The 25,339-nt window shown below is 37.9% G+C and overlaps 1 protein-coding gene across 15 annotated transcripts in view; it reads right to left on the reverse strand.

Annotated features, from left to right (window-relative positions):
* mbnl2 (muscleblind-like splicing regulator 2) overlaps positions 1-25,339 on the reverse strand; it is a 66,844-nt gene that overhangs the window by 25,255 nt on the left and 16,250 nt on the right. The window lies entirely within an intron of this gene.

Genomic DNA, 25,339 nt, shown 5'->3' on the forward strand with positions numbered 1-25,339 from the left:
TAGTCACTGAAGCATCTGGCATCTCTTTTTAAAGATTTCACCATATTACTTACCTAATCCACCGAAGAATTATCAGGCTATTATCAGTGTATTATAAATAACTGCACATGTTTATTATTAATCATTATAAATACATAATCAATCATATACTGAGCTGAAGACAGGTCTAAACAATTCCCAAATTTGCAGTGTAGTAATCTACAGGATCAGGGTAATGGTGTGGACGGGCTATCAATATCCCTGCCGGAAGAACAGCGTTCGACCTTCCAGCCAAAACCTGAGAGATGTCAAAGCCAATCAGTGTCTCTCTCGCTGCTTCCCACTGAATGACTGATGGGAAGGAGATGTGAAAGACATTTAGACATCCACCAGTATTGAGACACTGGGAAAGGTTTCTACTGGAAAATGTATGAGATGTTTGATGTGCAAAGCCCAGTTTGCCCTTATTGAGAGAAGAGTGCTGATTCAATAATAAGCAGGGGACGTCTATTTTTACCGACGAACAAGGCAAGATCGGTGCTGACAGAAGACCACAGGAAGCTTTTCCTATAGGCTGTATCAGATGTCCCAACCTTGTAATGCTACACAATACTGCAATCCTGCAATTACAGAGGCACCAGATTTAGAAATCTGAGCTGATAACAAACTCGGACATTATGAAAAGAAGAGTTTGTGTGATGCAAAAAAAAAAAAAAATGGGTGTGAGGATCATGGCAAACTTCCATTATCACGCAAATACCTCTGTTTTTTTAAACATCGCTCGTGGCAAACGGTTCTAAGCATTTCACACCATCGCTACCATTGCCTGGTTAATGATCAGTCAAGTTTAATTTCATGCATGTTATGTCTTGAAAGGAAAGGAATTTGACTTTGATTAAAAACTGTGCTGCATAATAAATTTTAAATATGTTTTGACAGGTTGATTTTGTCAGGTCAATTGGGTTAGCACATGGTTAAAGATTTTTAAAACCAGCCTCCCCGTAGCAAAATGTAAAAGTAAAACACTAGCCAGATGTCAACATTCAGGTACTGCGAGTGCATCAATAACCTCAATTGTTTAACAGAGAGGTCAAAGTTACTCCAGATGTAGTTATTTTTTCAAGGCAGTGTAAAAACACGATTAATTCTAGTTTCTCTAATTTCACCTAACTGGTTCAACACTCTTAACAAACAGTATGACTTAATGTTGTGATTTCAAATACCTAACAAGAAAGAAAATAGCTCGTAGGAAAAATTTTTTTTGGGTTTCTACATTTGTGGATCACACGCATTAAACAGTAGTAGGCAAAAATGTCATAGTCAAACTTTTTCACTAAAGTTTAGTGCTGCTTCAAAGTGGGTGGGATTAAAGACTTAGGAAGGGTGCACATCAAGGCATTTACGCCGGCGGCCGGCATATGTTTTCAATTGTTTCCAATGGAAGTGCTGTGCTTTTCATAAACGGCAGCAGCTAGCGGGTTTTGTCCATGCTGAGCGCCAGCCCTCTTGCAAATGTTCAACTTTGGGTGAAACGCTCAGCTCGTTAATGTCACTTCTCCCTCGGCCGTCTAATCACAGTGGAAGAGGGGCGGGACAAATATGACAACAATCATGTTCGACATGATAAACAAAGTATTATAGCAACCAAAGCGCTCAGCTGAAATACGTTGGCGTTGCCTGGCGTCTAAATGCTTTGGTGTACACGTCCTTTTATGGCTACAGTTGCGCTGCCTCTACTGCTGTGACATCATCGTAAAAACGCAATACAAACAAACGCTCAACACTGGAGCAATGGAACATATCGGTGAAATCATGTTCTTAATTGTTGGCATGCTGATGTTTTTCACCCCTAATGCTGCGTTCAGACCAGCCGCGGTAGAGGCGTCAAGAGCGAGGGATTTCAATGTTAAGTCAACGTAAAGGGGGTGAGGTCTCGTGGCGCGATGAGGTGTTTAGCACGGCAGACGCGATTTCGCCTAATTTGCGCGTCAGGTTCAACTTTGGCAGAAAAATGCGCCGTGTTAACCAATCAAGAGCTTGCTCTAGTAGTGACGTGAGTACAGGAAGCGAGCGGAGTCGCAGAAGCCCCTGCCATGACGCAAATTTTTGCGTGAATGAAGCGAGTAAACTCAAAATGTTCAAGCGGCAAACTAGATGCGAATTTGATGCCTCAAACGCGGCTAGTGTGAACCCAAAGTAAAAGGGAGTTTGGGAACTTGTACAACAAAGCACAGATGACGAAATTACTTTGTTTGCTCGACGGAGCACAAGGGTAAGCTAATCTTGGAGTTACAATTCTCTCTGACCAATCAGTTATCTGCAGTGTTATACATCACGTTTTAGTATCAGTATGGCTCGCCTGGAACCTCAACTAATTATAGTGCTCTCAATGCATAGTACCCCACACTTTTACCTTCGTGCTTGTGCTGTCTTGAGCAAACCTGTTGTCATCTGTGCTATTGTATGTTCCCAAACTCCCTTTTAGCGGTGAAAAACATCCACAGGCTGAGAATCAAGAACATCATACTACCAGTGTTTTCCTTGCAGTTTGTGGCGGTACATCCGCAACGTGCATGTTAGCATGCCACGGGTGTTTCTACAAAAACTGTCATGTGAGACAGAGGTAGTGCTAAACGTGACATGCAAACATCTATTTGTGGTGATCAATTTTAATTTAGCAAATTGACAAATGAATGAATATATGAGAAACACTGCATTCCAACGACGCTCGCTACCACTTTTTGTATGATGTTACCGCAATAGACAGCGCAAATGTAACGACACGCCTACATTCCCTGCCTCTCTAAGGTGGACCTAAACTAGGTCTTGACTTAACCCATGGGGTTCTATGCAATGGAAAAGCACCATAAGATGGTACTAAAAAAAGTATTGGCTACTGTACAGTGGAAAACTCCCAAAAGTAAGCTGTACTGGGCCGTACTATCCATTGGAAGTGCCATAAGTGAAAATTGTCACAATCCATTGAGCTCAAGAGGCCACACCACTAAGTCAAGAAATGGATTTACTGGAAACTGAACATGTTTGGCACATGATTACCTGATGCAATCTCTCTGAACTGACATAAAAAAATAAGCAAGTTGTGACATGAAAGGAACCAGAACTTCTCAATGATTCAGCAGAACATCACGGAGCCGAGCAGACCGGCCAGTTTCTGCACCGATTGAAAATAGATTGGGTTACAATCGGTTTCATCTCCATAGGTTGGCACTTAAATAAACAGGCTTGATCATAACGCGAGTCTGCCACAGTGAAAGAGAGATCACAGAGTCTAACAGGATGAGCCGGTGAACTGCTGACAAAGACTCTTCTGACATCAGTGTCCTTGTCATCATGCTACATCTTTCATTGGACTTGAACCGTTACATCAGCCAAAGAGGTAAGAGGACAAAGTTCCCATATCAACCAAGTAGAGAGAGATCACAGTGGAGTCTGGATTCGACCTAAACCCAACCCTGTAAAAAGCACATTCACTACCAACGCACCACAGCTTCGACAACAAGCAGTTAGTTTTAGTGCATTTGAATCTGTAAGCATCACTTTGCTATCAGATAACCAAAAGGCTTTCAGACAAATGAACTTTGAATGACTTGTGTGAACCCCTAGAAGCACTCACTTCTTACAAGTGCTGTAATAACACCTGATTCAAACACAAATACCACAATAAACGAGTGCAAGTATTACATATACACTTCACAAACCGATCTCAAAGGGGGCTGGGCACAATGTCACTAATAACACGGAGAGATTAGGATTATAACCACTTAACCCAATTAATATTTCTGCCTCAGACATCCCAGTGACAGAATTCCCATTCCCCGCTCATGTAAATGTAACTTTGTGAACATATTAATTAGGGTAAAACTGAGGTCAAACCATTATGAAAGCGAAATTAATTTCTTATAACTATTAATAGACTTACAAAGTGATTTTCCCAGCAGAATAAAATCTCATTGTCATTTACATAACATTCACAGATTTTTACTGAACGTTACACCATTATACAATTCGACCAGCTATTAAAATGCTTCCTTAAACCGAAGCTGAATATCCAGGTTACATCTATGGCCACGCTCCTCTACTTCGGTTTCCTTGATGTTCCGGGCTTCCAGTCGAGAGTAATGTGACTGTGCTGTGGGTGGGAGACAAACAGGGACCACTTTCAGAGCCGATAGAGAATTCAGCCTCAGTTGTGGCCTCCAACACCCAAACACCCATTTGCATTTCAATCTCAATGGGCTTCTATTCCAGCGCGGCAGTCGGCTGGCTGCATTACTTCTGATGAAGGCGGTGGTGATGGCTCTCAAACGTCTTTACAGCAACATAAAATTTATTTCACACGCACAGATCTTAATTCTTTGACATATGAATGATCTTGCATTCCTCTTGTGTTTATGAACAAGTCCTCATGAATATTTGCTGAATGCTGAATATACGCATGTAAAAACTAATCTTAAGTGGCTTACAGTAAATTTAAATAAGACAGAAAAATCTACAGTTAAATCTAATTCAGAAAAAAAAACTATTCCAATTCTTTTTAGGCACAAGTTCATCGTTGTAGTTTTCCTCGTTCGTCTATACTCCTGCCATATTTATTTTCCGCGCTCTGCTTTGAGCCGCTAGGTTCACATTTCGCCTGCAGTCTAGCCAATAGTATTACAGTATAAGACCTAATTGGCAGGTATTTAGTAAGGCCCCTTCTGATTGGTCTAATTTGGACAATCTAAGCATGCAAAACAAAAATGATAGACACGTAAAATAAATTGTAGTTAGCGCAACTCTCAGCGATATGGATAACGCATACACTGTTATCACATTAACGATAATTTTCCTGGTTTATCGTGCAGCACTAAAGTTTACCATCATTAAATTGTCAAATAAATTAATGAGAACTGGAATCTGCAGGCTTATTAAAAAAGTAAATAGTATATTTTTTTCCATTTCATGTTGACTTCATAATTCAATTCTTATTGACCTTTTTGCTTTTGGCATTTAGTTTGTTTTCATGGGACCTGAAAGAAAGCTCCTCACTGACAGATTAAGATTGAGTTTTGTTAGCTGCTGGTTATCTCCAGGCACGAGAGGGGCAAGTTTATCAGACTCAGCGCTTGGGTTTGACTGATACAGCTGCTTTCACATGACTGCTTGCCCATGGTGGGTTTTACTGCGCAGAAAAGCCAATTACATATAATGAGCTCAGAGAGACGTATGAGGAAATATTGCCTGAATCAGGTTTAGGTAATATAACTATCACACATACGAGTAAATCTTATATCTATTTCTACGCTTACGTAATGGTCTGCAGTGCTATATATATACGAACGGCTTCACATTCAGCGCATGCATATTTATTTTATACACATCTAATTTTAAATCAGTGTTAAAATACCTTCTTCTATTGCAAAGAAACACACGGTCAATAATCACACAGACAGAATTGACGCATTCTTACATTTTTTGACATAGGGTATGCGGCTATGCGTAGGCTATCCTGTACACTCGATGCAAAAGCATGTTTGTTTATTGATTATTTTAGCTGACATTATGATGGTTTTAGCAAACAATAAGAGTTCAGTACTTTCTGCACCATTTAACAGACTATACCATAATATAAGGGACATTTCATAAAAAATAGTCATCATTACTCTGGGGCTGCCTAACAGCTAATCGCAACTAATCGTTTGTTGAATAAAAGTTTTTGTTTACATCATATGTGTGTTTTTATATAAGAATTATGTATATATAAATACACACAGATGCCATTATATATTTATATGTGTATATACAATTTTACACAATACACATATACGATGTAAACAAAAACATTTATGCTGCAATGGATTAGTTGCGATTAATCGTTTTGCAGCCCTATTATGTATATATATATAAATACACATTTATATATACACATAAATAAAGTATTTCTCAAATATATACATGCAAGTGTGTGTATTTATATATACATAAGTATTATACACAGTACACACACATATATTATGTAAACAAAAAGTTTTATTCTGTAAACGATAGGGGTGTAACGGTACGCAAAAATCACGGTTCGGTGCGAACCCCGGTTTTGAAGCCACGGTTCGGTTCATTTTCGGTACAGTAAGGGAGAAATGCAAACATTAAACTGCAGGTTGTTTATTACTTTAAACTTTTTTTTACAATTTGTTTACACTTTAACAGATAAAATATATATAAAATGAAAAAATAATAAATAAAATACTACTGCAAAGTTATTTTTTACATTATTTTATAACAGAAGGTAACTCTTATCTTAACCTTCTCTTAGAGGCTGTTTACACTTGGCATTAACATGTGTTTTCGTCGATCGGATCACAAGTGGACGACGTTAATGCCAGGTGTAAACGGTGTTCAAAACGTTTTGAGCTCGTCCACTTTCGACCACTTTCAACCACATCCAGAGGTGGTCGAAACCACTTTCGATCAGATCGCTTTGAAGTTGCGGAACGCACATGTGGTTGAATGCGTTCGAACAGCCACACACGACCGCCTTCTCTCTGCCTATTTATCTAATCTGAGGTATTAAACACAAGTTTTACGTCTTTTTTTGACTTCTGGCATGAACATACAGTGAATAGCGCTATTTATAGCCTTTCATTGATAAAACTAAGCAGCTGATCTCCATAGTTTCGTTTTGAAAGCGTGTGAAAGTTGCGCGATCCTATTTCATCAATTGCGCTAAAAATTCAGAGAAAGCTCTTACATACTCATGTACAAAACACTGTGCAGCATGTTTACTTGCTAAACAAGCAGTGCACTCCGACATAATATTAGTTCACGTCCATATAAACTCATAATTACTCACGCTCGGGTTTGAATGACAGCAGAGAGACTCGCCCACCGTCTCACAGACCACCCCCTCATAGTATTCAGCACAGAAGCGGTCGAAAGTGGAGAAGAGACGGATTTAAATACCAGGTGTAAACGTAATGTGTCTCTCTCGTCCACTTGTGATCCGATCGATGAAAACACATCTTAATACCAAGTGTAAACAGCCCCTTAAACTTTTTCTACTAAAACCTTGAACTAACAAATTCAATTCCTGAATACATTTATGAACTATTAGCCTACATTTTTGCCACTAAAAATTTTCTGTTTTGATTTATTTTGGATTGTTTAACTCACAGAATTGAATTGGCTATGTACCATCTCTGTATAAAAATAATATTACTGCTCTATGTGTAACTGCATAGCAAGCAACATGATGATATACTTATTATACACTCATTTTGAGATTAGTGAGCTGCATACATAGCATCTTTGATCTTTTGCACGTTTCTCCTAATCTTTGCTTGTGTCATCAATGTAAGCTGTGACTTTACTTACGAACCCCTCCGCAGCACCGGAGTAACAGCTGAGTAAGCCCGGGTTACAGCTCTTCTCTGTCCCGACCAGCTGATCGCATTGTGACAATGATATGATTGACGTGATATGCAGATGAAAAATCTGATCACGCATTCCTTATTCTTGCTGTCACAGAAAGTGCGTCTCATGAATGCGTAGCAACGAAAGACGTGCATCCTCTCACGCACTTTTGAAAGAACAAAGCAGCGCGTTGACACGCGTTTAACATGCGCTTTTAGATACGACACGTAAACGTTTACATCAATAATCAAACGGATATACAACTAAGTAAATAAAAATCTTTCTGTGGGCCGAATTATGTTATATGTTTGACAGAAGACTTGCGCTGAACGCGGAGACTTCTGCCACTTAATATGTTCGTGCGGAAACGCACGTATTATGTTCCGCACAGGCGCACACAAAAATGCATTCGGGCTTTCGGTGCATGTGCGCACCGTGCCGAAAGCCCTGAACCGAAACGGTCCAGTTCGAATACACGTACCGTTACACCCCTAGTAAACGATTAGTTGCGATTACTTGTTATACAGCCTTATTACTCACCCTCATACCTTTCCAAACCCTTGCAAAACACTTTCTTCAAGTTTTGGAAAATGTCAGGAGCTGTTCTTTTTCATACAATAAAGATAAATACTGGTGAGACTGTCAACCCAAAACGGCAAAATAAGTATCATAAATGTGATTTTTATTTTTGAGTGCTATTCCTTTAAATCTATTCCAGAGATCTTCCTCCACCATTACCACAGACATTGTAAGTGTAGACCGAGCTCATGGCCTGTGTGGGAGTTTCAATGCAAACAGTGGAGGTGCAGTGAAACACCGAATAAAAGAAAAAGAGTAACAGATTCATGAGTGTCCTCACATCATGTTCATCTGCCACACAGCTGAAGCTTCACTGAGGATACTGAAGGATCAAGGTCTGAAAAACACATGCGTGAAGTTCTGAAGACAGTCCAGATCGAGAATATTAACTCTGAATACAGGTTTTAAGCCACTGTCACCTTAACAAACCTATCAAAGCACAAGATACCAACTTAAACAAAACCATCTTAGAATAACGCCGCTGCAGTCGACGTTTCACACAAGAAAACAGCGCTTCACCATGGCAAAAACCCCGTATTTAACCCAATTTATGAATATATCAATTCCTAAATGAATAAATGCATGACTCAGTGAATTAATAAATGAATGCATGACTCAATAAATGAATTAATTAATCATTCATGGATAAATTAATCCACAAATTAATAAATGAAGGAGCGTATTTATAAATCACCAGCGCACAAAGTGACAGTGCACAGTATCATGTCTGATCCAGCACTGTTAATCTGACACACATTAATTCACCCTACACACACACTCTCATTTCAACACACACACACGAAAAAATATATATTTTAAACAATGACCGAAAAAGTAATCTAAGGTCGTTTTTACACTGGGCTTATTTGCTGCTGCCCTAGTGCTAATGTTCCCAGAAATTAATAAAAAAATTCATGCACAGGTTTACTTTGCTTCGTGCGCCCAGTGTGCACCTGGCTTTGCATGACGGTTTTCAAATGAAAAGGTTTTTTTTATGCGAACTGTGCCCTGTTTTAAAATAAACTGCCAGTGTGAAAGCCCCCTAATAACGTATCTTATACGTCTTAGGAGTCACTAGGTTTGCGACTATTACATTTTTTTTAAGTGCCTTAAAACCCTCCAACAGGTCAGTAAGGTTTAATCAAAATATCAAATATACTTTCTTTAAAACTGCAATCAATGTTAAAAATACACACATAAACACAAAAAAAAACATTTTTATGTAAATTTATAATAATGACCTGTAAGTTGAGCTGTCAGGTACGATTTATTGGTAATCTCAGTTTGACTTCATTTGACTTGACATTCAAGGTGACATAGAATGATTGAACAGAGTATTTATCCTTGTTCTGTGATGTGACATGTAGACAAAAATTTTTTTGTTTGGGTCTGTAATGCCTTAGAAGCTTCCTAAAAACCTCTCTCAGATAGCTCTATTAGGGTGGGGGATTTTAAACAAGTGGTTTTGCACCTATTTGGCTCCCCCTACTGGCTTAACTTGCAATCTCATTACTGATTGGCTGACTTTGCTGCCACTCAAAAAATGTAGCCAATTATTTTAAAGTGGAGGGGCAGTTAGATGCCTGTGATGTCATAAGCATCAGTTTTTCAGATTGGGCTGTTTTCTGGCTGACATTTCTAAAAGAGGAATTTCTATGAGACTGAGATGTTTAGCATGTTTAACACTTTTTGTATGTTTGTGAATGTGGGTAGACTACCATTATTCAACAAAGACAAGGTAAAAATGTTTTTTTCATTCTCTGTCCCCTTTAAGCTAAAACTCTGCAAACAACGAGAATGCTCAAGGGGGAAAACATAAAAATATTTTATCGGATGTGCCTTTTGTTTACACGGCAACTGCGTTTTTGGGGCTTAAAAACGCAAAAAAGTGAAACCACCCTCCAAAGTGGAAATCTTAAAAACGCTCTACCGTTGCGTTCCCGTCTAAAGGGTAAAAACGCAAAAGTCTGCTCACAGTGGATCTCGTCGTGTACGCGTTTACGTCACAGGCATGCACCAGATCAGGAAAATAACAACAAACATGGCGGATTATTTCCATACGTCGGACCTTCATGTTGCCATAGCAGCTCTGATAAATATACAAATATAAATAGTCTTTCCAGCAGTTGTATGAAATATTCACAGCTAGTATTACCGATCAGAGAAAGTGCATTAATTACCTCTATCAAATTGTTGATGCGTTAATTCGTGGGAGGCAAACCAGACGGCTTTGGACGAGACCTGGGGGAACAAGCAAAAAGGCTGTACGCAGGACTTGGTGTTGTTGTGTGTCAGTGCTTCACATTGCCACCTAGCCACCTGGAGTGCATACTTCATCTAATATCACACACTTTTGCGTCACCATATTTTCCCCCCAAAACGCTCTTATAAATGCGGAATAAAAAGTGATAATTCAACGGCACTTTTGCGTTTTCTCTTCAGATCGTTTCCATGCAAACGCAGCCTAAGCACACTAATATTCATCACAGAAGGTGACACATGATTAAATTTATCTATATTAACCTCTTAAACCCTGAGGACCCAGTCCCGGGGACAAAATTTCGTATTTTGACTCAAATAAAATATTCTTTTAATCTTTAATGGTCCATCATGGACCCCAGTAACACATATGAGATACTGTTTGAAAGCTTAGACTCTCTACTTTCTCCAGATATGCATCACTTTGAGAAATCTTTTACTGTAAGAAAGTTATTTACACTTAATTTACACTATCACCCCCCCCATAATTTTGTATATGATTTAATATTCACATATTTCATATTTTTCAAGTATGACAAACATGGGCAAGTCTTATATCAAATGAAAGCTCTCACTCTCAGGAATAAGGCTACAGCGTTATTTTTGTTCTATTATTAACACATATCCAACAATAGTTGAATGAATAATGATGTAAAAAATCGTCTTTTGTAAACATATGGGAAAATTGAGTGTGGACTGCCTCAGATAGCACAGATAGCCACAAATAATACACCATCTTTTCTCTTAGGTCCTACTCTAAAAAATGAGTCCATTCACAGCATTTTCTTAGGTTGTGTGCATGAATAATCCCTTGTTATTTATTATATGTCCAAAACAAAAAATTAATATTTATATGAAAAATGTATTTTCGGACACTTCAGTAAAATGAAAATAACTTTTGAATGCGAAATGCTAAAGAGATCATTCTTTTTTTGGGTGTTTACTGTCTGCTGCTGGTAACAACCAGAACTGTCTGCAGTCTGCTAGAGCACACAGAACCAGAGTTATACACTATCAAAGGCAGTATTTACAACATAAAAAAAAGAAAATTTGGTGTTTCATCATATGGAAAACAACATAAATAACACTATTTGTCACAAACAGCAGCTTTTTATGTAACTTCAAAGGGTTTTCTTTAAAATTATATAAAGAAATTGCATTTATTCCACTGTATGTGGTTATGGGAGCACTTTAAATGTTTTTAGGCAGAAATTGTATACAAAAAGGGTATTATTCCTCCCATCAGTTGGAGTAAAATAACTTTTGCATAGATTATGATAGAGAAAAAAATCTTTTTTCCTCTGTAAGCTGGCAATTGCTGGAATCAAACAAAACTGTCTGCAGGGAGCTGAGGCACTCAGGGCCAGAGTTATACACTTTTAAATAAAAACTTTAGAAAAAAAACATCAAAAAGCGCCTATTTATTTTTGTGTTTATTAGAGGACTGACATCACATACAACCATGTTTAGCACTTTCAACAGTGTTTTTTGTAATTTCAAAGGGTTTCCTGTAAAATGATACCAAACATTTGTATGTAAACCTCTGCATGTGGGTATGGGAAGCTTTTGAAATTGGGTAGGCCAAATCCAGGCGAAAATCCCCATAATAGCTTCAGGGTGGAAGAAGTTAAAAAACTGTGAATCTCATACATGTTTTCACGACTCTGCAGCAGTTAATGTATTCGCATAACGTCCATCCCACACACATCCGACCGATACTCTATCCCTGAAAAACAACATCCCTGATTACAAAGCAGTGCTTCTGCCCAGCATCAGCGGCATAAACAATTCCTGCTTCCACTCCACCTCTTGACATTTTGTGGCCTTTATCGATGTATTTTGTCGTGTTTATCCGGTGACGTCACACATATGACAGTCACTTAACAAACGCTGAAGTGCCTACAAATGATAGCGACTGTGCAACAGGCCATGTGCGAATGCATGACTCACCCACTTCATTTCAGAATCATACCTATTAATCTCCGTTACAGACTTCAATACCCTACCTTACCTTACTGATAAATAATAGGTAATAGAAATTTCTTGTATAATACTCATAAACTTTACTAATGCTTTTAAACTAAATTACTTGGTGGCAGATTTGTGCATTATAATTGCAATTCATAATCAAACATTTATTAAACAGTAGAGGGATTCTGGGACCTTTATTAAATGGTAAAAATCACTACAATTGATGGCCCAGTTAGGGCGTATTCCTTTCAAACACCATTATTTTGTATTACAATTTCAACGCATACTGTTACATAACATTACACATGCAGTGATACTAGATATTGTCATAACAGCCACCCTCAAAACATTAATTGCAAAGCGAACTCATACTTTTATAGTTATGGTGACGACTCTTTTCTCTCAGTTAAATTCCCCATCACGCTGACAGCTCTGCGTCAGATCCAGACTCTCTGTATCATACACACACTGCCAATTAGTCTCTTCCCCACCTGTCGTGCCAGTTCAGTGAAGCCAGCATCTGCTGGGTGTGAAACTCTCTTTCAATTCGTGAACCCTGCCAGACCCCTGCTGCGTCCCACCATCGGCCGGCCGTGACCTCTGCCAGACGTAGGGATGGAGAGATTTGCGGTCTCTGCCGAACCACACCTAGTCTCAACGGTTCCCGTTTCAGCTTGTTTATGGACGATGATTCGTGATATGCAGTTTGCAAAAAGCCGATAATAGACACAGAAATATCACAAAACAATAGTAGTGGTTTCACGAAGTGTAAAATGTTAAAAAAACTCAATATCTATGGGCAATGCAATATTAATGCTGGAAGAGAGGGCACTGTGCTATTTTTGAACCGCATCTGTCTGTGTTACTAATAATTCTTCAATGGATGTGACACGTTTTTAATGAAATGACGCCACTGAAATGTTGTGTTTCACAGGCCTCGTGTGGTGTTTTTTTATGAAGGACACACTTGTATCAAGATCTTTCATACCAATAAAATCCTAAATTTAGTACTTTGTTTTTTCAGTAGTACAAGACAACTACTTTTAATTACGGCAAGTCTGATGTTTTTTATTTTGTTTGACGAAAATGATCTGAAAAATTCTTTCCAGAGAAGGAGGATATTAGGCCGGCCATGCTGACAGCTACAATTGTCGTGTGAAATAAGCAATCTATAAATGTCTGCGTTTGGCTCGTAGAGTAGAGCTGACAGCGAAACGGTTCAACGACGAACTACATAAAGACTTCCAGTCATCTCTCACATGGCCGTTCAAATGACAGGCTTGTTCCTAGCTGAGGTTTGCTTTCTTGCCGAAAAGAAAATGTTCACCATTTCGAGCGCAACACATTTCAATTTGACAGATATCTGAGGTTGATATACTAACCAATCATGAACACCTCATAGTTATGGCATTATAAACAACAGCCATCCGACCCTAAAGTATATCGAACCATCAGTCCAGAAGTCAAAGCATTTTTTCACATGAGGGGTTTTGTGCTATGCAGAGCCGATCCTGGACTTCTGGGGGCCCTATGCAACTTTATGAGGGGGCCCTGTCAGCACGTTCATAAAAAACAGTCTCTGCTTAAATGTAGATTTAAACAAAATGTTAACTAAACACGTTGTATTATCTTACAGCTGTACATTTTGCCATATGGACATTATTGTTGACAATACTACCTAATTATAACATTGACACTTTTTAAAAGCCCTTAAATTTGTATTTAGAACAAGGTATATTACCAAATATATTATTTAAGAGATGTACAACATCAGGGAAATCAATAGAAAATTATGAATAAAATAAAACCAAAATAAACTATAACAAACAACAAAAGATTTTACAATATGTTTAAAAACTAAGGCATGATCAGACTCCAGAGGTAAACATACCAAAATACATTAATAGTTAGAGGTAATGTGGATTGTTTAAAAGGTTATACATTAAACTAAAACAGGGTTAGGGATTTCAAACTTTTTTTTTCACCCAAACCCCCTTGACCTAAATTATTTACTTGAAGTACCCCCTGAGATTTTAAGTAAAAATTTAAATAATTGAATAGCACATTTGCATGTTTAACGTCAAAATCAATTATTTTCCATCCGATTTGACGTTTTTTTAGTAGTATTTTAGGGCTGCAACTAATGTTTCTTCCATAATCGTTTAATCGGGAAATAATTTTCCAGATTAATCGACTAATCGGATAAAAACATAAATATTACTCAGTTTGAATTTTCACTATAGCGCAAGAAATAAGGCAGTAAATTAGGGTATTCACATGTAAAAATGTACTTTTAAAAGTCCAAAAGCCACACAACTATTACAGAGTTTTACTACTATAATCTTTGAACTTTGATATTTTAAGCCTTGAATAAAAAGTTTTTGTAGATTTTAAGTAGTAAAACATCTATAAATGTCAAAATAATAATAAACAAAACATATTGAGTCTACAGGGATGTGCTGAGGAATACATTTAGCCGAAATAAAAACCTTTATTAACCAGGGTTCTCTTGTGCTTTTGCTTGGTCGCACAGTGAGAAGAAGCGCCTGATAAACGTGCAGCTCGCGTTGTATGAAAAAAACTGCGTGACTATGAGCATGCAGCTTGTGCTATATAAAGAAACAGCGCCTAACTTTCATTGATTATTTATTTTATCAACTCACGAACTGCAATTCCTTTTCGAACCACCAGGGGTTCACGGACCCTAATTTGGGAAACCCTGCATTAAAATATATAATATGCAAGATATATTTTTGCATGTTTCACTGTCTTACATTTAGACTTTAAGAGACGCTTTTATCCAAAGTGACTATCATTGCATTAAAAGTGAACATTTTACCAGTAGGCTATGTGTGTTTTCAGGGATCGAACCGATGACCTTTGCATTTTTAACACAACGTTCGACCAGGACTAACAATGTTGTTTGCCGTCTTGAGCTCCATTATTGGCTTCTCACTACTGAACTAGATGCTGTTTGCTCTCCTCTCAGTCTAAACATCAATGACTAATGCAGATGCATCGGACCATTGGAAGCTGAACTGAAATACTGGCACTCGTGCGGGCTAAACGATATTTACGAAGCGGCCCTCCAATTGGGAGTCCAACGGTAACTTAAAGGTTACAGCCTAATTAGACAAGGGTTCTGATTTCAAAGTCTCGCAGCTCATTAATGCATTTTAGCCTTCCAACACCAGCTGTGGTCTCCCTGTCTATCCCTCTTAGTCTCTGGTGGTTGAAGTCATTGCCAGGGGAACCAGGGAACAGGAGCGGATCCATCACTGGAACATTCAAATCAACCTAATGGCCTGTTTTCCTGCTCTGCTTCATTATGGTTCTTAAATAAAATGGGAATACATTGGGAAATCAACGCTGATGCAAAACGATCAGTGATTTAATTGAATGGGGAAGGGTTTTCTCTATTGAGGTTTGGGAACAAAATGGTGCGGTTTGGCACTATTTTAGTATCGGTGGAGCACTGCTGGGAAATTGCTGTAATGTTTTGGAATAAATGCTTATGGATTTGATGGTCACTGAAATATAAACATTCAGGAATATTTTGCAAGTTCATCATGAATTGAGGGTTTAACGTAAATAGCAAACAGAAGGAAATCCAAGTGTCAGAAGCAGATTTACAAATCTCTCACTTTTCAATGTCTACACAGTCATAGTATTACGAATTTCGGATGTGTTGAAAATCCTCCAAAACAAATCTAAATTGAAGTGATTTTATTTTTCTGGTACAAATCTTTTCTTTCCGCACTAGGGGTGTGAATCGTCACTGGTCTTGGATTCGATTATGATTATTGTCACTGACTCGTTTCAATCCAATATCTTGTTGCATCCTTACACTGCTGAACTAGTAAATCTGTCCAGCTCACACTTTTACTGTTGCGGCTCTTTCTCGTTTTTCTTGTCAAAGACCCAAATTTAAACTCTGCTACAGAGGCACGTAATCGTTCAAAGTAGCATTGCATGCAATGCATCGTAAAAAATTATATTTACCGTATTTTCCAGACTATAAGTCGCTCCAGAGTATAAGTCGCATCAGTCAAAAAATGCATCATGAAGAAGAAAAAAACATATATAAGTCGCACTGGACTATAAGTCGCATTTATTTAGAAAATTATTATATTATTATTCTCTTGGGGGACATTTTGTTTCTTAAGTCTTTCTCCGTTGTCTTTAAGATAATGTTTCAGTTAACAGTTTTTTTCAGGGGTAGGCTACAGGAGCAACATATAGCGCCCTCTCATGGCTGTAGACAGTAATGTTTTCCTTTGGTTCATGTTAGTCAGTATGAATTAATTTTGACATATAAGTCGCACCTGACTATAAGTCGCAGGACCAGCCAAACTATGAAAAGAGTGCGACTTATAGTCCGGAAAATACAGTACCAGCCCTAGTTTGTACAATACTAAAAGCTTTGTATTTGATCGATTTAGATGCAGCCCTACAACACACCATGCAAAATTCCCTAAAATAAAAATAATCTAATAATTTCTCACAATGTATTCACAGTGCAATCACACAATTAAATCAGTTGATAGTATCTGTGGCATAATATCAACTGCTACTGAAAATTATTTTGACAATGTCATGCTAGTATTATTTCTACGTTTATGTACAATAAAAAATTATAGGCTTTCAAACCAACGTTGGGTCAAAAGGGGATGGACCCAACCTGTTGCTTTAACGTATGCTAGGTTGTTTTAACCCATTGTTAATTTTACCCAACCGCTGGGCTTATCCCTTTAACCTAAAAGTGGGTTGGAAAATCCTTCCATTTCTCAATATTTATCAACTATACCAAGTTAAATTTGTTTAAGTGATATCAGATGCGTGTTATTAAAAACAGTAGCTGCACCCACTTGAAAGAATGTGCTCGCAGTGGCCAAGAGGTCTGTTTCTAATATCATATTTTTCCATAACAGATTCCTGACTTCTCAGAAATCGGTATGTACGTTTGATAAAGTCGAGTGAAAATAATGCACACAGGTGCACAGCAGCATTGACCTGCCAGTAAGCACAGCTTATCGACTGCAGCTGCAACATACGGCTACTGCACAGCACTACAACAGACAAGACCCTGCCCCTAAAAATGAAGTCACATGGACAAAATCAAGTTGGATGCGTTGCAGTAGGGGGGTAAAGTGAGGCCCTGGTTGGGAATATGAGAGAGAGAGACAGAGAGAGAGAGACAGAGAGAGAGAGAGAGAGAGAGAGACAGCTGTACAACATAAAGTCACTCCACACCAGCGGTCTGACATTAAGCCCAAGTCAGCGTTTCATTGTTTTGTGAATGAGCTGGGGGATCGGCACACATTCCCCCACATGTTTACTCTGGCGAGGGTGTGGCCTGCTGTGGGATTACACACGAAAAATGTCCAACATGCCCGATGCCTTAAAAACATACAACCATTTGAGTTCATTGTGATACATTTTGTTAAAATGTCTCTGCAGACACTATTTCATAACTGGAAATTACAGCATCCTTTGCAGCTCTGTGATTAAAATTGCATCATTAAACAATAGAAAACAAATAAACATCATATTATTGAGTGTACAGTAAATATTGTCTATGAATAGGTTTTATTTTAGGTTGGCACTAGAATTTTATTTCAGTACTGTCACAGTAGCACATATATTCAAACTGTACATATAGATAAATGTAAGACAAAAGTACAGAAAGACCTGCACATTTCTATATTACATTATATTTTTAAAAATATCCTTCAAACAGAAGTGAATTTGTGGACAGGTGCGGGAAACATCACTTTTCTAAATGAAAGGATTTTTTGCTAGCAGCTTACAAGCGACAGTTTCATCGGCCTTGAGGCAAGAATAAAAGCGTTTTCTGTGTCTTGGCAATATTTAGGTTTCAAAAGTATTATACCAATTTAATTTTCAACAAGGATTTTAAAAAAATGGAAGTTTGGTGATTTCTGCCTACACGAACGACAGCGACCATTGGTAACAGGAAGTGGGTGTGTCCAGCTACACAACAAGGTTCAGAACAGTTTAACTTTATGCAAATGACAAGACACTTTCAGAAGCGACAACCAATGAGAGTAAAGCAGTGTATTTCACGTCATCCGTCTTTCGTCATTTATGAGAGGACGGTTACTCATTTTTTTTTTTTTTACTAAGACAACCAGAAGTAGGAATGCCTCTTAACGGCCTCATTAAAAAAGAAGAGTGACACACGATAGCTGTGTCCCAATTCGAATGCTAGAATCTTTGAAGGACGCATCCTTTAAAGGCCAGGATGGGTCTTTGAAGGTCACAGCCTCTGAAGCCTACGAAGAGGACTGAAATAAATTGATCTAGCCTTCAAAGGATCAATAATTTGCGCCACTTGCATTACGCGCCCACCGTGCCTGTCGCGAAGCATCGCGTTCCTCGCTCCAGACTACTCACAAAATGTAACTTTGTTTCAGGCAAATTTTTGCTTAAATTAAAAAATGTCAACTTGCGCGAAAACGCATTTGAGGTGAATAGCGCATGTTTTCGCATCAAGTGCGCCATCCAATTTGGTACTTCGCATTGCCCCTGGGGAAAATTTGTGTCTATTCATGTCTTTGCATTGAGTTTCTATGTAATCTACTTGCGCAAATCGTTAAATTTGTGTTTGGTGTGTACGCCCCATTATCTTGCAGCCTTCGGAGTTCGCAGCCTTCGAATTTTGGACACAGCTAGAGACAAAGTTTCTGGCAGTGTGCACGCACAATTGGACGTCTTCAATAAGAAAATTAACAAATCCCATGAAGCACAGCAAATGATGTAAACAATTTAAAAACAATAAGGAAATACAACATTAATTATGAAGTTGGTAATTATTAGTATAGAAACAATATATTTAAGGTCAAATCAAATAAATTAATGTAGGGAGACTCGACTTCATTGTCAGATGGTAAATTTGATTGACAATACTGATGCCTTCATCAAAAGAAAATGCCATTGATTAATAACCACATAGCTCACAGCAGGTCGGTCTTCAGAGGTTTCCAAGTTAACGATAAAAATAAATGTGATTTTCCCTTCCGGATTCAGACTGCTGTGCTTCAAACACTAACTAAGCTCATGCAATTGGAAAAATGAATTCATGTTTGTCCAAAAAATAGCATAATTTACAAATCTCTTGTATGAGTGAATGAGCCTAGATGCAGATATAGCAATGATCATGCAAGAGACACAACCAATGCTGTTTATTATTCAGGGACAAAACTGACAAAACCAGCTAGGCAGCTGACTAGACAAAGCCTCTATGTGTAAGCTGACAAACGTATGCTGTTGATTTCTGCATGTGCAGTCTAGCTGACGGCTGCGATGGGTGAAAGTCATAGTGGCTTGTCAAGCGCAGGCATCACTTAAGAGCCGAGACAGGGTGACAGAAACACAGAGGGCTATTCAGTGTCAGCCACACCACATGACTCTGTTATTTGTACATTATCTGGGAAGACAGAAACGTTTCTACTTTCCCTCCCCCAAACCTCTGCGTGTGCTTCCTGCCCTCTGTCAATAGCTGCTGTTTAACCAGCTTACGACTAACTAGGTTATGAGCACAGAATTGAGATGGTTGAACCTTAGCGTGCCAAGCGACAAAATATTTAGAAACGCTAAACAGAAACCAAGGTTTTCCATCTGAAATATCATTCGCTACACTGCGAGTTACTAACGGAAAGTAGTTAACTATTAAAGTTTAATCTTGCTATTATTGTAGGGCTGCAAAACGATTAATCGCGACTAGTCGCTTACAGAATAAAAGTTTTTGTTTACATAATATATCTGTGTGTGTACTGTGTATCATAATTATATATATATGTATATACACACACACATGCATGTATAATTTTAAGAAAAATCTACTTATAGACGGTTTCAGCAGTAACAACATAAACACGCGGCTTTCGTGGTCATCACGTAACTTCCGGTAAACTCTGCGAAGAATAACTAACAACAAAGTCTTTTTAAAATAGTTTATTTATAAAACAAGCAAAATAAACAATACATAGACAGGAACGCAAAAAAAATTATTTTCAAGAGTTCAGTTTCAGCAACTAGTCAGATCATTAAACAAACAGAAACCGGAAATAAAGTTTGGACCAGACACTTATCGCATCACTGCACGTGCGCCCGATGAAACGGTCTATATATCAAGTATTTATAATTATATATAATATAAATTATACATAAATATATAAATATAAACATACACATAAATATTTCTTAAATATATAGTTGCATCTGCGTTTATTTATTTATTTATATATAATTATTATACGTAGTACACACACATGATGTAAACAGAAATGTTTATTCTGCAAACTTTTATTCTGCAAACGATTAGTCGCGATTAATCATTTTACAGCCCTACATTATAAAAATATTTTATCATTTATTTAATAAGCACAGCGATGTTTATTTCACACAAACAACAAGGATTTTAACTATTATGGCTCTATTACATTAACACATTACACATTTAACTAATTATGCAAAATAAAAAAAACACACGTTTCTTATACTTACCCTAATCACAACCATATTATTCAGCACTAACAATTTAAGAAAGATTTATTTGCATGTGAACACTTTAAAGTTAAGTAAAAAAGTGCGCTTTTAGTTTGTTTAAAATAAACAAATGGTACTTCTTTAGATTAGAGCTGTCACATTTATTAAATAATCATCTCATTGCGATTGTTTGACGTCATCGCAATGATTTCAGATCACCGCAATGATTGCATATCTCTATAAAAACACAAGGGGGAGCTGCAGTGCCTGCATAAACGAGACAGTATATAATGCCGCTCCTTGACTGACAGTGTAAAGCAATATATTGCAAAGCCATTTAATACAGTGGAAAACAGCATTTAAAGTAATGCTGCAAAACTTTGATAAGCAGTATGAATTGCAAACTTTGCAAAAGATTTAATTTAAATAATTAAAACAATGGTTAAAAATGTTTTCATGAACAAACAAAAAAATCTATGAGAATTAAAGGTCAAAGCCCTAAAACAGGCAATAAATCCTCATGATCATCACAATTAATTAGACAATTAACCGTCAGCCAAATTTCATAATTGTGACAGCCCTACTTTAGTAGATGTCACAGCGTTTAACAACTCTCACTGCAGTCGAGCAGTCAGAAACTGTCTGTGCTTTACTCGCTGCATCTCTTTCTGCAGGTCTGGACAGGAAGTGCAGCACAATGCAGCACACACCTGCATTTAAAAGGACAAACAGCAGAAGCTCGCGGACGGCGTGCAAACGCTGAGAGCAGCACTATGGCACAATGAAACAGTGAACATTACAAATGAGGCCGCTGACCATATTCATTATCTTTTAATGCAGAGCGCATGGCTGATTGAAAAAACAACACGGGCTTTTGTGCATCTTCGCAAGGTCATCGCAGTCAGGGCGACTCACGGGTCCATGCAAAACCTCGGGCAGCTCAGGTTCCCTCACAAGCAAGAAAATCTCATGACTGTAGTATCCCATGGGACAAAAACAACAACTCAATGGGTGCTGTGTTTGAGATAAGACCTGTATAACAACACGACACGACATCCTGAAGATTTATTATGTGTTTAGTTTAATCTGCTATCCTACTTGTGTTTGAAAGGACCGTATAAACAGTATGGTGGTGGGTTTGGGAACGTTTATAAGAGACGCCAAAATTGACAGCTTGCAAATGGCACAAATGTTATTTTTATTTAGTTTATTGGTAATATTATATTTATAGATACTCTCAAAGGCTTCTGTTTTTAAAGCTGCAAAACATAAAGGTGATAATTTAGGTTTAAGCTGTAGGATTGATCTCATTCGGTACTTTGGCAGCAGGGTAAACATGTTAGCAGATGAAGACCTGACAAAGATGGACGGGTCAATGTTCTTCTGGCTGACCATAAGAGACAATCACTACAAACCGGAGGCAACTGTTAACCATCAGGGAGTTTATAGCTCTGACAAAACCATACTGCTGTATAATTGCAGTAAATCTGTCAACCTTTGACTGAAGCACACCTCCTTACCGTTTAACAGAAACATCATCATGCCAAAAATAGTTTTGTAGCACATTACCAAAATAAATAAACAACAATGAAAGCCTGAGTCATGCCATGAGTTAATATGATTTAAGAAGTCTTCGTCTATTCAAATACAGATAAAACAAGTTAGACTGCTATGGCAAATCCTCCAAAACTGTCAAACATCACACTTGCCCTGCGGTAAACTAACAAACATCGGCAGTCATCCAATTCAGTGCACTTACAATAGTTTTAGCTTTATTTTTATATATTTAGCTTTATGACAACTTCTACAGTGACAACGTCTCGCAGCTTTACTGTATTAATATCACTCGGCCTCCTAAAAGAGTGACCTACATAGTGACCTTGCCTAACGTGTGAGATAAACACACAGATAAAGACCCGTCCGAGCGGTTCAAGAGCTTTTTGTAGACTCTGACTGCAGGTAAAAACCATCTCAAGTCTTTTATTCCCATGCGAGAAGCGAGCTGCTCCAGTTTTACGGCGCATTTGTCAATGTCACCAAAGCTGCATTTGCAGGACGCATGCATGCTGCAGTATCGCTCACGTCTCTACCACCATCTGTGTCGGGATACATCAGGTGACCCAGATGAATCGAACAGAAACACCTTTGTGTTTGCGTTACGGCATCGTTGGATTAAAACAACATGGAAGTAGTCACATTTTACTTGGGTTAATACATAACTCCGGTAAAATAATTGCAATTCAGCTTATTGCTTTTATAAAACATTAGCAACAGCAATATAATAAACGACAGCAATGTTTATTAAAAAGGCCTCGTTAGATTAAACTAAGAGATTTAGTATTCATGTAATATTCATCTGATGTCTAGTCACAAGTGTATAACACAGTACACCCAAGCTTTAACTATGATTTACTGCATTAATCTCAGTGTTATTCATTTTGAACGTGGTCAAGGTTTCTCACCCGTCCAAAAACAGAACAGAATTTGATTGCAAAAATAAATGGCATGGTAACGTTAGATGGTAAGATATAAAGCTGGACAGACGCGTGATCTGTCTATAGGTCAGCTGTATTTGAAGTGTGCAGTATGCAGGGTGGCTGAGCTGACGCATGCACTCTAATTTAAGAGCGCTGCACTAACACAACCTATTTGCTTGCAACACAAAACGTATCTTCAAAAATCTGTTGATGCACCAATTCACTTAGTCAATTACAGAGTCTTGAAAGCTCGAAAGTCCTACATGCATAATTATTAAGGGGATAACAATACATCGATGTGGATCCATGTGCCACACATAAAATATCGGTATGAGGTACCTTTATTTTGACACTGTCCGCGTCCCCATTCCTTGACGTAACGTCCATTTACACATTTACACCAAAGTGCACATTTTCATTTATTTTCATCTGCTAGTGTCAGCAAGTGAATGCAATGCAGCAACAAAGCGGTTGTAGCAGAGAAAGTTGTGACCGCTATCGGACGCAAATCGTGGGTTTGGAAATATTTTGAATTTGGAAAATGGATTGAACAAACAGACAGTAAATGTCCCAATTGGGGCAGAGATTGTGCCTTTTTAAAGAGTTTAATTAAACATTGTTGTTATATATTTTGGTTGCATTTGTGAGTTATTAAAAATGTAACTGCTTAACTAGGCACGTAATATTAAAATATCGATAAAAAAATCGATCAAATCCCTCTGTGTGTCAGACGACCTCCTCCGCCGCTGCTGTAGTTGTCGCAGTCCAGTAGTCTGTCATATACGACCATTTGTCTAATGTCTCAGAAGTTAGCGGGAGTGAGAAAACGGCAGAAAATTTAAAAACGCCTGCAGCTTTCGAAGCCGACGTGTGGAAGCACTTCGGCATAAAAAAAAAATCAGCTCTTTTTTTTACATTTTTGATTAAAAAAAGAAAAAGTATTGCACTGTATCGCAACATGCAACGTATTGTATTGTATCGCGACAGCAGTCATAAACGTCTTCTTCCACAATGATCGATGTGAAATTAAACATTACACGGAAGAAATAGAGTGACTAGACACGAGTTATTATGACAAGCTATGAATCCTTGAATCCAACTTTTTCAACTCTTCTTTCATTTACGAGAATCTCAAAAATTTGGATCATGTTGTGCATTTTTGAGTTCAATTCACTTTATTTGTTTTTGATTTTAAAATGGCGTAACCATCTTCGTACTTTTAAAAAAGTCGTACATGTTGTGCTTTACCTTGGCAACCAAAAAGTTAAAGGAACAGTATGTAGGAACAGTTTTGTGGCCAAAACTGGTACTGCAATCACACAACTGGTGGCCAATACACAAAATGACAACATAAACATCAGTTGAGGGCTGCAACTTCACTTTTTAAATGACAATATCCTGACCAGACCACTGTTGTCAGTGATATAAGTATTTGAAATGAAAATTATTTTAATGTCTAGGGACATATATGATTAATTGATATAAATTTCTTACATACAGTTCCTTTCAGACTACTACTGACCTATACTATTTGGTGGAAAACATGTCTTTAATGAATACACTCTAAAAAAACAAACGGTGCTATATAGCACCAAAACTGTTGCTTTGGATCGTAATCATAGAAGAACCGTTTTTGGTGCCATGTGGCCCCGGTGAAGCACCAGTGAAGCACCAGTGAAGCACCTGTGCAGAACCATATAGTGCCCTGTAGAACCATATGTGGTGCTATAGTGGTGCTATACGGCCTCTATATGGTTCCACACAGGCGCCCCACCGGTGCTATATGGCACCAAAAACGGTTCTTCTATGATTACGATCCAAAGCAACAGTTTTGGTGCAATATAGCACCGTTTGTTTGTTTTTTTTAGAGTCTACTGTTATTAAATAAAGGGTTAATTTATTGAACAATAGTGTCTTTTAGAGATGTAACAATTACCGGTTTAATGGTTAACCGCAATAAAAATGTCCTACGGTTAGTATTACCGCGTCATTATTTAAGAACCGTTTACTCATACCAATGTCACAGTTTGAAAACTCTTGCCAGCATCAACCATTTTAAGCAATAAAGTGAGACAAACACATTCATTCATTTCTGCTCTCATGTTTGTAATGACTGAATTTACATCCAAAAAATATTCACATTTAAGGAACTC

This window comes from Misgurnus anguillicaudatus, chromosome 3 (genome assembly GCF_027580225.2).
Source record: "Misgurnus anguillicaudatus chromosome 3, ASM2758022v2, whole genome shotgun sequence".
Taxonomy (NCBI): Eukaryota; Metazoa; Chordata; class Actinopteri; order Cypriniformes; family Cobitidae; genus Misgurnus; species Misgurnus anguillicaudatus.